The 14,724-nt window shown below is 47.8% G+C and overlaps 10 non-coding genes across 10 annotated transcripts; all 10 read left to right on the plus strand.

The window, feature by feature from the left end:
• Window positions 1–446: 446 nt before the first annotated feature.
• On the plus strand, window positions 447–637 carry LOC142693654 (U2 spliceosomal RNA). Its single transcript, XR_012861975.1, has one exon. It is a non-coding gene; the product is annotated as a U2 spliceosomal RNA (small nuclear RNA).
• A 1,292-nt stretch (window positions 638–1,929) lies between these two features.
• LOC142693656 (U2 spliceosomal RNA) lies at window positions 1,930–2,120 on the plus strand. The gene has a single exon (XR_012861976.1). It is a non-coding gene; the product is annotated as a U2 spliceosomal RNA (small nuclear RNA).
• Window positions 2,121–3,412: 1,292 nt separating this feature from the next.
• Window positions 3,413–3,603, plus strand: LOC142693657 (U2 spliceosomal RNA). The gene has a single exon (XR_012861977.1). It is a non-coding gene; the product is annotated as a U2 spliceosomal RNA (small nuclear RNA).
• A 1,280-nt stretch (window positions 3,604–4,883) lies between these two features.
• Window positions 4,884–5,074, plus strand: LOC142693658 (U2 spliceosomal RNA). Its single transcript, XR_012861978.1, has one exon. It is a non-coding gene; the product is annotated as a U2 spliceosomal RNA (small nuclear RNA).
• A 1,304-nt stretch (window positions 5,075–6,378) lies between these two features.
• Window positions 6,379–6,569, plus strand: LOC142693659 (U2 spliceosomal RNA). Its single transcript, XR_012861979.1, has one exon. It is a non-coding gene; the product is annotated as a U2 spliceosomal RNA (small nuclear RNA).
• A 1,280-nt stretch (window positions 6,570–7,849) lies between these two features.
• Window positions 7,850–8,040, plus strand: LOC142693660 (U2 spliceosomal RNA). The gene has a single exon (XR_012861980.1). It is a non-coding gene; the product is annotated as a U2 spliceosomal RNA (small nuclear RNA).
• Window positions 8,041–9,332: 1,292 nt separating this feature from the next.
• On the plus strand, window positions 9,333–9,523 carry LOC142693742 (U2 spliceosomal RNA). The gene has a single exon (XR_012862054.1). It is a non-coding gene; the product is annotated as a U2 spliceosomal RNA (small nuclear RNA).
• Window positions 9,524–10,807: 1,284 nt separating this feature from the next.
• Window positions 10,808–10,998, plus strand: LOC142693661 (U2 spliceosomal RNA). Its single transcript, XR_012861981.1, has one exon. It is a non-coding gene; the product is annotated as a U2 spliceosomal RNA (small nuclear RNA).
• Window positions 10,999–12,274: 1,276 nt separating this feature from the next.
• LOC142693662 (U2 spliceosomal RNA) lies at window positions 12,275–12,465 on the plus strand. The gene has a single exon (XR_012861982.1). It is a non-coding gene; the product is annotated as a U2 spliceosomal RNA (small nuclear RNA).
• A 1,288-nt stretch (window positions 12,466–13,753) lies between these two features.
• Window positions 13,754–13,944, plus strand: LOC142693663 (U2 spliceosomal RNA). The gene has a single exon (XR_012861983.1). It is a non-coding gene; the product is annotated as a U2 spliceosomal RNA (small nuclear RNA).
• The last annotated feature ends 780 nt before the right edge of the window (window positions 13,945–14,724 follow it).

Raw genomic sequence — 14,724 nt, forward strand, 5'->3', positions numbered from 1 at the left:
TCAGGATTCCAGAGCCAGCTTTCTGACATCATAATGGGGCCTCAGAGATAAAAGCCTGGGCCCAGGCAGTGTTGGTCAGTGCTGCTCAGCAGGCAGCACTGGACTGGACTGGATTACAGCTGATACAAGGTGTGAAGGAACAAGGGGTGGCTGTGGGCATGCACTTGCTGCCGCTGCCAGTGTTTATCTGCATGGCAGCAGGGCATTTGGGCGTTGCCAGGAAGGCGTTTTTATGTAGATTCCTCCTCTTTCAGCACTGCATTGTGGTGCAAGCAAAAGAAGCAAATCCTGTCTGGCTTCCTCTCCGGCCTTTATTCACCTCCCGTGTAGCTGTGAGTGTGTGAGCCTGCAGGGCCCCATGGAATTGCCTAGAAGTAGGCTGAATCGCTGCAAGGGCTGAACAGCAGTATCGGGCAGGCTCGGGCAACGCGCGGCCCGTTCGGGTTATCGCTTCTCGGCCTTTTGGCTAAGATCAAGTGTAGTATCTGTTCTTATCAGTTTAATATCTGATACGTCCCCTATCTGGGGACCATATATTAAATGGATTTTTAGAACAGGGAGATGGAAATAGAGCTTGCTCTGTCCACTCCACGCATTGACCTGGTATTGCAGTATTTCCAGGACCGGTGCACCCTTTCCTTATGTGTTGACTAAAAGCAGATTCCAAAAGTGTTTTTTGTCTTTGCTATTGTTTCTGTCTTTCTGAAGGGATCTCCCCTTTTAATCCCATTATTTCAACACCTGTTGGACAATGCATGAGTGATAATGAGCTCATTGATTAAATGCAATTAATGAATAGATTGCCACCTCTTGTTGTGTGTCGTCTGTGTTTCTGTGTTTCCGGCATTTCACATTGGAACACCTCATTCACCTTCCTTGTCTTCTCTCCGCCCTCCCTTTTAGGTAAGTTAAAGAGCTGCACCTGAGCCAGCCACTGATTGATTGATTGATTGATTGATTGATTGATTGATTGATTGATTGATTGATTGATGCAGCACAACAGTCAAATAGTGGAGTGGAGTAGGGGAACAGCAAACAGCCAATAAAGCAGCCCGCCCGCTCGCCTGCCCGCCACAATGGACCTACCTGTGTACACTAGATGGATGTGATGGAATGTACTGTCGTCCCTACATTTCAAGAAGAAGTAAGAATTGCAGTTGCAACAAAGCCTTGCTTGCCTACAAAGAGAGCAGCAATTTGGATTTGTTACTATGTTACCTAGAAGAATAACAAACTGTGCAAGGATGGAGGTTGTAGGAGCAAGGAGAAGTTGTCTGTAAAGTTGGTGGATGCCTATTTTCCATTTTGCAGTCCCTTGTCTCCCTCTTGTGGCCTCCTGGAGGCAACTAGCTGTGCAAAAAAAAGACAGCCTGGCGGCCGGCTGTTGCAGTGTTGCCCTCTCAGGCAACACTGAGTGACTGACTGAGCCTCACCGTCTTATATAAAGTTCAGACGGAACTTTGCACGTGTCATAGTGGAGCCCTCAGGATTCCAGAGCCAGCTTTCTGACATCATAATGGGGCCTCAGAGATAAAAGCCTGGGCCCAGGCAGTGTTGGTCAGTGCTGCTCAGCAGGCAGCACTGGACTGGACTGGATTACAGCTGATACAAGGTGTGAAGGAACAAGGGGTGGCTGTGGGCATGCACTTGCTGCCGCTGCCAGTGTTTATCTGCATGGCAGCAGGGCATTTGGGCGTTGCCAGGAAGGCGTTTTTATGTAGATTCCTCCTCTTTCAGCACTGCATTGTGGTGCAAGCAAAAGAAGCAAATCCTGTCTGGCTTCCTCTCCGGCCTTTATTCACCTCCCGTGTAGCTGTGAGTGTGTGAGCCTGCAGGGCCCCATGGAATTGCCTAGAAGTAGGCTGAATCGCTGCAAGGGCTGAACAGCAGTATCGGGCAGGCTCGGGCAACGCGCGGCCCGTTCGGGTTATCGCTTCTCGGCCTTTTGGCTAAGATCAAGTGTAGTATCTGTTCTTATCAGTTTAATATCTGATACGTCCCCTATCTGGGGACCATATATTAAATGGATTTTTAGAACAGGGAGATGGAAATAGAGCTTGCTCTGTCCACTCCACGCATTGACCTGGTATTGCAGTATTTCCAGGACCGGTGCACCCTTTCCTTATGTGTTGACTAAAAGCAGATTCCAAAAGTGTTTTTTGTCTTTGCTATTGTTTCTGTCTTTCTGAAGGGATCTCCCCTTTTAATCCCATTATTTCAACACCTGTTGGACAATGCATGAGTGATAATGAGCTCATTGATTAAATGCAATTAATGAATAGATTGCCACCTCTTGTTGTGTGTCGTCTGTGTTTCTGTGTTTCCGGCATTTCACATTGGAACACCTCATTCACCTTCCTTGTCTTCTCTCCGCCCTCCCTTTTAGGTAAGTTAAAGAGCTGCACCTGAGCCAGCCACTGATTGATTGATTGATTGATTGATTGATTGATTGATTGATTGATTGATTGATTGATGCAGCACAACAGTCAAATAGTGGAGTGGAGTAGGGGAACAGCAAACAGCCAATAAAGCAGCCCGCCCGCTCGCCTGCCCGCCACAATGGACCTACCTGTGTACACTAGATGGATGTGATGGAATGTACTGTCGTCCCTACATTTCAAGAAGAAGTAAGAATTGCAGTTGCAACAAAGCCTTGCTTGCCTACAAAGAGAGCAGCAATTTGGATTTGTTACTATGTTACCTAGAAGAATAACAAACTGTGCAAGGATGGAGGTTGTAGGAGCAAGGAGAAGTTGTCTGTAAAGTTGGTGGATGCCTATTTTCCATTTTGCAGTCCCTTGTCTCCCTCTTGTGGCCTCCTGGAGGCAACTAGCTGTGCAAAAAAAAGACAGCCTGGCGGCCGGCTGTTGCAGTGTTGCCCTCTCAGGCAACACTGAGTGACTGACTGAGCCTCACCGTCTTATATAAAGTTCAGACGGAACTTTGCACGTGTCATAGTGGAGCCCTCAGGATTCCAGAGCCAGCTTTCTGACATCATAATGGGGCCTCAGAGATAAAAGCCTGGGCCCAGGCAGTGTTGGTCAGTGCTGCTCAGCAGGCAGCACTGGACTGGACTGGATTACAGCTGATACAAGGTGTGAAGGAACAAGGGGTGGCTGTGGGCATGCACTTGCTGCCGCTGCCAGTGTTTATCTGCATGGCAGCAGGGCATTTGGGCGTTGCCAGGAAGGCGTTTTTATGTAGATTCCTCCTCTTTCAGCACTGCATTGTGGTGCAAGCAAAAGAAGCAAATCCTGTCTGGCTTCCTCTCCGGCCTTTATTCACCTCCCGTGTAGCTGTGAGTGTGTGAGCCTGCAGGGCCCCATGGAATTGCCTAGAAGTAGGCTGAATCGCTGCAAGGGCTGAACAGCAGTATCGGGCAGGCTCGGGCAACGCGCGGCCCGTTCGGGTTATCGCTTCTCGGCCTTTTGGCTAAGATCAAGTGTAGTATCTGTTCTTATCAGTTTAATATCTGATACGTCCCCTATCTGGGGACCATATATTAAATGGATTTTTAGAACAGGGAGATGGAAATAGAGCTTGCTCTGTCCACTCCACGCATTGACCTGGTATTGCAGTATTTCCAGGACCGGTGCACCCTTTCCTTATGTGTTGACTAAAAGCAGATTCCAAAAGTGTTTTTTGTCTTTGCTATTGTTTCTGTCTTTCTGAAGGGATCTCCCCTTTTAATCCCATTATTTCAACACCTGTTGGACAATGCATGAGTGATAATGAGCTCATTGATTAAATGCAATTAATGAATAGATTGCCACCTCTTGTTGTGTGTCGTCTGTGTTTCTGTGTTTCCGGCATTTCACATTGGAACACCTCATTCACCTTCCTTGTCTTCTCTCCGCCCTCCCTTTTAGGTAAGTTAAAGAGCTGCACCTGAGCCAGCCACTGATTGATTGATTGATTGATTGATTGATTGATTGATTGATTGATGCAGCACAACAGTCAAATAGTGGAGTGGAGTAGGGGAACAGCAAACAGCCAATAAAGCAGCCCGCCCGCTCGCCTGCCCGCCACAATGGACCTACCTGTGTACACTAGATGGATGTGATGGAATGTACTGTCGTCCCTACATTTCAAGAAGAAGTAAGAATTGCAGTTGCAACAAAGCCTTGCTTGCCTACAAAGAGAGCAGCAATTTGGATTTGTTACTATGTTACCTAGAAGAATAACAAACTGTGCAAGGATGGAGGTTGTAGGACCAAGGAGAAGTTGTCTGTAAAGTTGGAGGATGCCTTTTTTCCATTTTGCAGTCCCTTGTCTCCCTCTTGTGGCCTCCTGGAGGCAACTAGCTGTGCAAAAAAAAGACAGCCTGGCGGCCGGCTGTTGCAGTGTTGCCCTCTCAGGCAACACTGAGTGACTGACTGAGCCTCACCGTCTTATATAAAGTTCAGACGGAACTTTGCACGTGTCATAGTGGAGCCCTCAGGATTCCAGAGCCAGCTTTCTGACATAATAATGGGGCCTCAGAGATAAAAGCCTGGGCCCAGGCAGTGTTGGTCAGTGCTGCTCAGCAGGCAGCACTGGACTGGACTGGATTACAGCTGATACAAGGTGTGAAGGAACAAGGGGTGGCTGTGGGCATGCACTTGCTGCCGCTGCCAGTGTTTATCTGCATGGCAGCAGGGCATTTGGGCGTTGCCAGGAAGGCGTTTTTATGTAGATTCCTCCTCTTTCAGCACTGCATTGTGGTGCAAGCAAAAGAAGCAAATCCTGTCTGGCTTCCTCTCCGGCCTTTATTCACCTCCCGTGTAGCTGTGAGTGTGTGAGCCTGCAGGGCCCCATGGAATTGCCTAGAAGTAGGCTGAATCGCTGCAAGGGCTGAACAGCAGTATCGGGCAGGCTCGGGCAACGCGCGGCCCGTTCGGGTTATCGCTTCTCGGCCTTTTGGCTAAGATCAAGTGTAGTATCTGTTCTTATCAGTTTAATATCTGATACGTCCCCTATCTGGGGACCATATATTAAATGGATTTTTAGAACAGGGAGATGGAAATAGAGCTTGCTCTGTCCACTCCACGCATTGACCTGGTATTGCAGTATTTCCAGGACCGGTGCACCCTTTCCTTATGTGTTGACTAAAAGCAGATTCCAAAAGTGTTTTTTGTCTTTGCTATTGTTTCTGTCTTTCTGAAGGGATCTCCCCTTTTAATCCCATTATTTCAACACCTGTTGGACAATGCATGAGTGATAATGAGCTCATTGATTAAATGCAATTAATGAATAGATTGCCACCTCTTGTTGTGTGTCGTCTGTGTTTCTGTGTTTCCGGCATTTCACATTGGAACACCTCATTCACCTTCCTTGTCTTCTCTCCGCCCTCCCTTTTAGGTAAGTTAAAGAGCTGCACCTGAGCCAGCCACTGATTGATTGATTGATTGATTGATTGATTGATTGATTGATTGATTGATTGATTGATTGATTGATTGATGCAGCACAACAGTCAAATAGTGGAGTGGAGTAGGGGAACAGCAAACAGCCAATAAAGCAGCCCGCCCGCTCGCCTGCCCGCCACAATGGACCTACCTGTGTACACTAGATGGATGTGATGGAATGTACTGTCGTCCCTACATTTCAAGAAGAAGTAAGAATTGCAGTTGCAACAAAGCCTTGCTTGCCTACAAAGAGAGCAGCAATTTGGATTTGTTACTATGTTACCTAGAAGAATAACAAACTGTGCAAGGATGGAGGTTGTAGGAGCAAGGAGAAGTTGTCTGTAAAGTTGGTGGATGCCTATTTTCCATTTTGCAGTCCCTTGTCTCCCTCTTGTGGCCTCCTGGAGGCAACTAGCTGTGCAAAAAAAAGACAGCCTGGCGGCCGGCTGTTGCAGTGTTGCCCTCTCAGGCAACACTGAGTGACTGACTGAGCCTCACCGTCTTATATAAAGTTCAGACGGAACTTTGCACGTGTCATAGTGGAGCCCTCAGGATTCCAGAGCCAGCTTTCTGACATCATAATGGGGCCTCAGAGATAAAAGCCTGGGCCCAGGCAGTGTTGGTCAGTGCTGCTCAGCAGGCAGCACTGGACTGGACTGGATTACAGCTGATACAAGGTGTGAAGGAACAAGGGGTGGCTGTGGGCATGCACTTGCTGCCGCTGCCAGTGTTTATCTGCATGGCAGCAGGGCATTTGGGCGTTGCCAGGAAGGCGTTTTTATGTAGATTCCTCCTCTTTCAACACTGCATTGTGGTGCAAGCAAAAGAAGCAAATCCTGTCTGGCTTCCTCTCCGGCCTTTATTCACCTCCCGTGTAGCTGTGAGTGTGTGAGCCTGCAGGGCCCCATGGAATTGCCTAGAAGTAGGCTGAATCGCTGCAAGGGCTGAACAGCAGTATCGGGCAGGCTCGGGCAACGCGCGGCCCGTTCGGGTTATCGCTTCTCGGCCTTTTGGCTAAGATCAAGTGTAGTATCTGTTCTTATCAGTTTAATATCTGATACGTCCCCTATCTGGGGACCATATATTAAATGGATTTTTAGAACAGGGAGATGGAAATAGAGCTTGCTCTGTCCACTCCACGCATTGACCTGGTATTGCAGTATTTCCAGGACCGGTGCACCCTTTCCTTATGTGTTGACTAAAAGCAGATTCCAAAAGTGTTTTTTGTCTTTGCTATTGTTTCTGTCTTTCTGAAGGGATCTCCCCTTTTAATCCCATTATTTCAACACCTGTTGGACAATGCATGAGTGATAATGAGCTCATTGATTAAATGCAATTAATGAATAGATTGCCACCTCTTGTTGTGTGTCGTCTGTGTTTCTGTGTTTCCGGCATTTCACATTGGAACACCTCATTCACCTTCCTTGTCTTCTCTCCGCCCTCCCTTTTAGGTAAGTTAAAGAGCTGCACCTGAGCCAGCCACTGATTGATTGATTGATTGATTGATTGATTGATTGATTGATTGATGCAGCACAACAGTCAAATAGTGGAGTGGAGTAGGGGAACAGCAAACAGCCAATAAAGCAGCCCGCCCGCTCGCCTGCCCGCCACAATGGACCTACCTGTGTACACTAGATGGATGTGATGGAATGTACTGTCGTCCCTACATTTCAAGAAGAAGTAAGAATTGCAGTTGCAACAAAGCCTTGCTTGCCTACAAAGAGAGCAGCAATTTGGATTTGTTACTATGTTACCTAGAAGAATAACAAACTGTGCAAGGATGGAGGTTGTAGGAGCAAGGAGAAGTTGTCTGTAAAGTTGGTGGATGCCTATTTTCCATTTTGCAGTCCCTTGTCTCCCTCTTGTGGCCTCCTGGAGGCAACTAGCTGTGCAAAAAAAAGACAGCCTGGCGGCCGGCTGTTGCAGTGTTGCCCTCTCAGGCAACACTGAGTGACTGACTGAGCCTCACCGTCTTATATAAAGTTCAGACGGAACTTTGCACGTGTCATAGTGGAGCCCTCAGGATTCCAGAGCCAGCTTTCTGACATCATAATGGGGCCTCAGAGATAAAAGCCTGGGCCCAGGCAGTGTTGGTCAGTGCTGCTCAGCAGGCAGCACTGGACTGGACTGGATTACAGCTGATACAAGGTGTGAAGGAACAAGGGGTGGCTGTGGGCATGCACTTGCTGCCGCTGCCAGTGTTTATCTGCATGGCAGCAGGGCATTTGGGCGTTGCCAGGAAGGCGTTTTTATGTAGATTCCTCCTCTTTCAGCACTGCATTGTGGTGCAAGCAAAAGAAGCAAATCCTGTCTGGCTTCCTCTCCGGCCTTTATTCACCTCCCGTGTAGCTGTGAGTGTGTGAGCCTGCAGGGCCCCATGGAATTGCCTAGAAGTAGGCTGAATCGCTGCAAGGGCTGAACAGCAGTATCGGGCAGGCTCGGGCAACGCGCGGCCCGTTCGGGTTATCGCTTCTCGGCCTTTTGGCTAAGATCAAGTGTAGTATCTGTTCTTATCAGTTTAATATCTGATACGTCCCCTATCTGGGGACCATATATTAAATGGATTTTTAGAACAGGGAGATGGAAATAGAGCTTGCTCTGTCCACTCCACGCATTGACCTGGTATTGCAGTATTTCCAGGACCGGTGCACCCTTTCCTTATGTGTTGACTAAAAGCAGATTCCAAAAGTGTTTTTTGTCTTTGCTATTGTTTCTGTCTTTCTGAAGGGATCTCCCCTTTTAATCCCATTATTTCAACACCTGTTGGACAATGCATGAGTGATAATGAGCTCATTGATTAAATGCAATTAATGAATAGATTGCCACCTCTTGTTGTGTGTCGTCTGTGTTTCTGTGTTTCCGGCATTTCACATTGGAACACCTCATTCACCTTCCTTGTCTTCTCTCCGCCCTCCCTTTTAGGTAAGTTAAAGAGCTGCACCTGAGCCAGCCACTGATTGATTGATTGATTGATTGATTGATTGATTGATTGATTGATTGATTGATTGATGCAGCACAACAGTCAAATAGTGGAGTGGAGTAGGGGAACAGCAAACAGCCAATAAAGCAGCCCGCCCGCTCGCCTGCCCGCCACAATGGACCTACCTGTGTACACTAGATGGATGTGATGGAATGTACTGTCGTCCCTACATTTCAAGAAGAAGTAAGAATTGCAGTTGCAACAAAGCCTTGCTTGCCTACAAAGAGAGCAGCAATTTGGATTTGTTACTATGTTACCTAGAAGAATAACAAACTGTGCAAGGATGGAGGTTGTAGGAGCAAGGAGAAGTTGTCTGTAAAGTTGGTGGATGCCTATTTTCCATTTTGCAGTCCCTTGTCTCCCTCTTGTGGCCTCCTGGAGGCAACTAGCTGTGCAAAAAAAAGACAGCCTGGCGGCCGGCTGTTGCAGTATTGCCCTCTCAGGCAACACTGAGTGACTGACTGAGCCTCACCGTCTTATATAAAGTTCAGACGGAACTTTGCACGTGTCATAGTGGAGCCCTCAGGATTCCAGAGCCAGCTTTCTGACATCATAATGGGGCCTCAGAGATAAAAGCCTGGGCCCAGGCAGTGTTGGTCAGTGCTGCTCAGCAGGCAGCACTGGACTGGACTGGATTACAGCTGATACAAGGTGTGAAGGAACAAGGGGTGGCTGTGGGCATGCACTTGCTGCCGCTGCCAGTGTTTATCTGCATGGCAGCAGGGCATTTGGGCGTTGCCAGGAAGGCGTTTTTATGTAGATTCCTCCTCTTTCAGCACTGCATTGTGGTGCAAGCAAAAGAAGCAAATCCTGTCTGGCTTCCTCTCCGGCCTTTATTCACCTCCCGTGTAGCTGTGAGTGTGTGAGCCTGCAGGGCCCCATGGAATTGCCTAGAAGTAGGCTGAATCGCTGCAAGGGCTGAACAGCAGTATCGGGCAGGCTCGGGCAACGCGCGGCCCGTTCGGGTTATCGCTTCTCGGCCTTTTGGCTAAGATCAAGTGTAGTATCTGTTCTTATCAGTTTAATATCTGATACGTCCCCTATCTGGGGACCATATATTAAATGGATTTTTAGAACAGGGAGATGGAAATAGAGCTTGCTCTGTCCACTCCACGCATTGACCTGGTATTGCAGTATTTCCAGGACCGCTGCACCCTTTCCTTATGTGTTGACTAAAAGCAGATTCCAAAAGTGTTTTTTGTCTTTGCTATTGTTTCTGTCTTTCTGAAGGGATCTCCCCTTTTAATCCCATTATTTCAACACCTGTTGGACAATGCATGAGTGATAATGAGCTCATTGATTAAATGCAATTAATGAATAGATTGCCACCTCTTGTTGTGTGTCGTCTGTGTTTCTGTGTTTCCGGCATTTCACATTGGAACACCTCATTCACCTTCCTTGTCTTCTCTCCGCCCTCCCTTTTAGGTAAGTTAAAGAGCTGCACCTGAGCCAGCCACTGATTGATTGATTGATTGATTGATTGATTGATTGATTGATTGATTGATGCAGCACAACAGTCAAATAGTGGAGTGGAGTAGGGGAACAGCAAACAGCCAATAAAGCAGCCCGCCCGCTCGCCTGCCCGCCACAATGGACCTACCTGTGTACACTAGATGGATGTGATGGAATGTACTGTCGTCCCTACATTTCAAGAAGAAGTAAGAATTGCAGTTGCAACAAAGCCTTGCTTGCCTACAAAGAGAGCAGCAATTTGGATTTGTTACTATGTTACCTAGAAGAATAACAAACTGTGCAAGGATGGAGGTTGTAGGAGCAAGGAGAAGTTGTCTGTAAAGTTGGTGGATGCCTATTTTCCATTTTGCAGTCCCTTGTCTCCCTCTTGTGGCCTCCTGGAGGCAACTAGCTGTGCAAAAAAAAGACAGCCTGGCGGCCGGCTGTTGCAGTGTTGCCCTCTCAGGCAACACTGAGTGACTGACTGAGCCTCACCGTCTTATATAAAGTTCAGACGGAACTTTGCACGTGTCATAGTGGAGCCCTCAGGATTCCAGAGCCAGCTTTCTGACATCATAATGGGGCCTCAGAGATAAAAGCCTGGGCCCAGGCAGTGTTGGTCAGTGCTGCTCAGCAGGCAGCACTGGACTGGACTGGATTACAGCTGATACAAGGTGTGAAGGAACAAGGGGTGGCTGTGGGCATGCACTTGCTGCCGCTGCCAGTGTTTATCTGCATGGCAGCAGGGCATTTGGGCGTTGCCAGGAAGGCGTTTTTATGTAGATTCCTCCTCTTTCAGCACTGCATTGTGGTGCAAGCAAAAGAAGCAAATCCTGTCTGGCTTCCTCTCCGGCCTTTATTCACCTCCCGTGTAGCTGTGAGTGTGTGAGCCTGCAGGGCCCCATGGAATTGCCTAGAAGTAGGCTGAATCGCTGCAAGGGCTGAACAGCAGTATCGGGCAGGCTCGGGCAACGCGCGGCCCGTTCGGGTTATCGCTTCTCGGCCTTTTGGCTAAGATCAAGTGTAGTATCTGTTCTTATCAGTTTAATATCTGATACGTCCCCTATCTGGGGACCATATATTAAATGGATTTTTAGAACAGGGAGATGGAAATAGAGCTTGCTCTGTCCACTCCACGCATTGACCTGGTATTGCAGTATTTCCAGGACCGGTGCACCCTTTCCTTATGTGTTGACTAAAAGCAGATTCCAAAAGTGTTTTTTGTCTTTGCTATTGTTTCTGTCTTTCTGAAGGGATCTCCCCTTTTAATCCCATTATTTCAACACCTGTTGGACAATGCATGAGTGATAATGAGCTCATTGATTAAATGCAATTAATGAATAGATTGCCACCTCTTGTTGTGTGTCGTCTGTGTTTCTGTGTTTCCGGCATTTCACATTGGAACACCTCATTCACCTTCCTTGTCTTCTCTCCGCCCTCCCTTTTAGGTAAGTTAAAGAGCTGCACCTGAGCCAGCCACTGATTGATTGATTGATTGATTGATTGATTGATTGATTGATGCAGCACAACAGTCAAATAGTGGAGTGGAGTAGGGGAACAGCAAACAGCCAATAAAGCAGCCCGCCCGCTCGCCTGCCCGCCACAATGGACCTACCTGTGTACACTAGATGGATGTGATGGAATGTACTGTCGTCCCTACATTTCAAGAAGAAGTAAGAATTGCAGTTGCAACAAAGCCTTGCTTGCCTACAAAGAGAGCAGCAATTTGGATTTGTTACTATGTTACCTAGAAGAATAACAAACTGTGCAAGGATGGAGGTTGTAGGAGCAAGGAGAAGTTGTCTGTAAAGTTGGTGGATGCCTATTTTCCATTTTGCAGTCCCTTGTCTCCCTCTTGTGGCCTCCTGGAGGCAACTAGCTGTGCAAAAAAAAGACAGCCTGGCGGCCGGCTGTTGCAGTGTTGCCCTCTCAGGCAACACTGAGTGACTGACTGAGCCTCACCGTCTTATATAAAGTTCAGACGGAACTTTGCACGTGTCATAGTGGAGCCCTCAGGATTCCAGAGCCAGCTTTCTGACATCATAATGGGGCCTCAGAGATAAAAGCCTGGGCCCAGGCAGTGTTGGTCAGTGCTGCTCAGCAGGCAGCACTGGACTGGACTGGATTACAGCTGATACAAGGTGTGAAGGAACAAGGGGTGGCTGTGGGCATGCACTTGCTGCCGCTGCCAGTGTTTATCTGCATGGCAGCAGGGCATTTGGGCGTTGCCAGGAAGGCGTTTTTATGTAGATTCCTCCTCTTTCAGCACTGCATTGTGGTGCAAGCAAAAGAAGCAAATCCTGTCTGGCTTCCTCTCCGGCCTTTATTCACCTCCCGTGTAGCTGTGAGTGTGTGAGCCTGCAGGGCCCCATGGAATTGCCTAGAAGTAGGCTGAATCGCTGCAAGGGCTGAACAGCAGTATCGGGCAGGCTCGGGCAACGCGCGGCCCGTTCGGGTTATCGCTTCTCGGCCTTTTGGCTAAGATCAAGTGTAGTATCTGTTCTTATCAGTTTAATATCTGATACGTCCCCTATCTGGGGACCATATATTAAATGGATTTTTAGAACAGGGAGATGGAAATAGAGCTTGCTCTGTCCACTCCACGCATTGACCTGGTATTGCAGTATTTCCAGGACCGGTGCACCCTTTCCTTATGTGTTGACTAAAAGCAGATTCCAAAAGTGTTTTTTGTCTTTGCTATTGTTTCTGTCTTTCTGAAGGGATCTCCCCTTTTAATCCCATTATTTCAACACCTGTTGGACAATGCATGAGTGATAATGAGCTCATTGATTAAATGCAATTAATGAATAGATTGCCACCTCTTGTTGTGTGTCGTCTGTGTTTCTGTGTTTCCGGCATTTCACATTGGAACACCTCATTCACCTTCCTTGTCTTCTCTCCGCCCTCCCTTTTAGGTAAGTTAAAGAGCTGCACCTGAGCCAGCCACTGATTGATTGATTGATTGATTGATTGATTGATTGATTGATTGATTGATTGATTGATGCAGCACAACAGTCAAATAGTGGAGTGGAGTAGGGGAACAGCAAACAGCCAATAAAGCAGCCCGCCCGCTCGCCTGCCCGCCACAATGGACCTACCTGTGTACACTAGATGGATGTGATGGAATGTACTGTCGTCCCTACATTTCAAGAAGAAGTAAGAATTGCAGTTGCAACAAAGCCTTGCTTGCCTACAAAGAGAGCAGCAATTTGGATTTGTTACTATGTTACCTAGAAGAATAACAAACTGTGCAAGGATGGAGGTTGTAGGAGCAAGGAGAAGTTGTCTGTAAAGTTGGTGGATGCCTATTTTCCATTTTGCAGTCCCTTGTCTCCCTCTTGTGGCCTCCTGGAGGCAACTAGCTGTGCAAAAAAAAGACAGCCTGGCGGCCGGCTGTTGCAGTGTTGCCCTCTCAGGCAACACTGAGTGACTGACTGAGCCTCACCGTCTTATATAAAGTTCAGACGGAACTTTGCACGTGTCATAGTGGAGCCCTCAGGATTCCAGAGCCAGCTTTCTGACATCATAATGGGGCCTCAGAGATAAAAGCCTGGGCCCAGGCAGTGTTGGTCAGTGCTGCTCAGCAGGCAGCACTGGACTGGACTTACAGCTGATACAAGGTGTGAAGGAACAAGGGGTGGCTGTGGGCATGCACTTGCTGCCGCTGCCAGTGTTTATCTGCATGGCAGCAGGGCATTTGGGCGTTGCCAGGAAGGCGTTTTTATGTAGATTCCTCCTCTTTCAGCACTGCATTGTGGTGCAAGCAAAAGAAGCAAATCCTGTCTGGCTTCCTCTCCGGCCTTTATTCACCTCCCGTGTAGCTGTGAGTGTGTGAGCCTGCAGGGCCCCATGGAATTGCCTAGAAGTAGGCTGAATCGCTGCAAGGGCTGAACAGCAGTATCGGGCAGGCTCGGGCAACGCGCGGCCCGTTCGGGTTATCGCTTCTCGGCCTTTTGGCTAAGATCAAGTGTAGTATCTGTTCTTATCAGTTTAATATCTGATACGTCCCCTATCTGGGGACCATATATTAAATGGATTTTTAGAACAGGGAGATGGAAATAGAGCTTGCTCTGTCCACTCCACGCATTGACCTGGTATTGCAGTATTTCCAGGACCGGTGCACCCTTTCCTTATGTGTTGACTAAAAGCAGATTCCAAAAGTGTTTTTTGTCTTTGCTATTGTTTCTGTCTTTCTGAAGGGATCTCCCCTTTTAATCCCATTATTTCAACACCTGTTGGACAATGCATGAGTGATAATGAGCTCATTGATTAAATGCAATTAATGAATAGATTGCCACCTCTTGTTGTGTGTCGTCTGTGTTTCTGTGTTTCCGGCATTTCACATTGGAACACCTCATTCACCTTCCTTGTCTTCTCTCCGCCCTCCCTTTTAGGTAAGTTAAAGAGCTGCACCTGAGCCAGCCACTGATTGATTGATTGATTGATTGATTGATTGATTGATTGATTGATTGATTGATTGATGCAGCACAACAGTCAAATAGTGGAGTGGAGTAGGGGAACAGCAAACAGCCAATAAAGCAGCCCGCCCGCTCGCCTGCCCGCCACAATGGACCTACCTGTGTACACTAGATGGATGTGATGGAATGTACTGTCGTCCCTACATTTCAAGAAGAAGTAAGAATTGCAGTTGCAACAAAGCCTTGCTTGCCTACAAAGAGAGCAGCAATTTGGATTTGTTACTATGTTACCTAGAAGAATAACAAACTGTGCAAGGATGGAGGTTGTAGGAGCAAGGAGAAGTTGTCTGTAAAGTTGGTGGATGCCTATTTTCCATTTTGCAGTCCCTTGTCTCCCTCTTGTGGCCTCCTGGAGGCAACTAGCTGTGCAAAAAAAAGACAGCCTGGCGGCCGGCTGTTGCAGTGTTGCCCTCTCAGGCAACACTGAGTG

This window comes from Rhinoderma darwinii (assembly GCF_050947455.1).
Source record: "Rhinoderma darwinii isolate aRhiDar2 chromosome 5 unlocalized genomic scaffold, aRhiDar2.hap1 SUPER_5_unloc_44, whole genome shotgun sequence".
Taxonomy (NCBI): domain Eukaryota; kingdom Metazoa; phylum Chordata; class Amphibia; order Anura; family Rhinodermatidae; genus Rhinoderma; species Rhinoderma darwinii.